Genomic DNA, 585 nt, shown 5'->3' on the forward strand with positions numbered 1-585 from the left:
TGTTGCGAGCAGACGGGCTGAGTGTCAATCAAAGTGCTTGGGTGGTAGCAGCAGCCGCCGCCACAGCTGCGCTGCACCTCTTGCTCGTCGGTTTTGTTTTTCTGCTTTTGGAAACTGCTGTAGGAAAGGGGGTGCACCGGTCCTGGAGGTACTGCAATACCAGGTCAATGCGTGGAGTGGACAGAGCAAGCTCTTTTTCCAGCTCCCTGTTCTAAAAATCCATTTAATATATGGTCCCCAGATAGGGGACGTATCAGATATTAAACTGATAAGAACAGATACTACACTTGATCTTAGCCAAAAGGCCGAGAAGCGATAACCCGAAATGGGTTTCACCTGTAGCCCGGCCCGCCCAACTCCACTTCCAAGGCTTGAGGCAACACGCTCAGCCAGCACTCTGGGCGCACCCACAATGCACCCAGGCAGCTGGGAGAGCTATTAAAACTTTCCATAGCCCCGCCCCACGCCTTCTCAACCGCGCCCAGCCTCACACCCTCAGTCCTTCCTCTTGCACCGTGCTCACGCATCCTAGGCTTGCAGAGCCTGCTGCTGCTGCTACTGCAGGACTCGTCAGCTCCCTACAAA

At 54.5% G+C, this 585-nt stretch overlaps 1 non-coding gene across 1 annotated transcript; it reads right to left on the reverse strand.

Annotated features, from left to right (window-relative positions):
* Nucleotides 1-126: 126 nt before the first annotated feature.
* On the reverse strand, nt 127-317 carry LOC136605358 (U2 spliceosomal RNA). The gene has a single exon (XR_010789950.1). It is a non-coding gene; the product is annotated as a U2 spliceosomal RNA (small nuclear RNA).
* Nucleotides 318-585: the final 268 nt, after the last annotated feature.

Source organism: Eleutherodactylus coqui, unplaced genomic scaffold (assembly GCF_035609145.1).
Source record: "Eleutherodactylus coqui strain aEleCoq1 unplaced genomic scaffold, aEleCoq1.hap1 HAP1_SCAFFOLD_874, whole genome shotgun sequence".
NCBI lineage: Eukaryota > Metazoa > Chordata > Amphibia > Anura > Eleutherodactylidae > Eleutherodactylus > Eleutherodactylus coqui.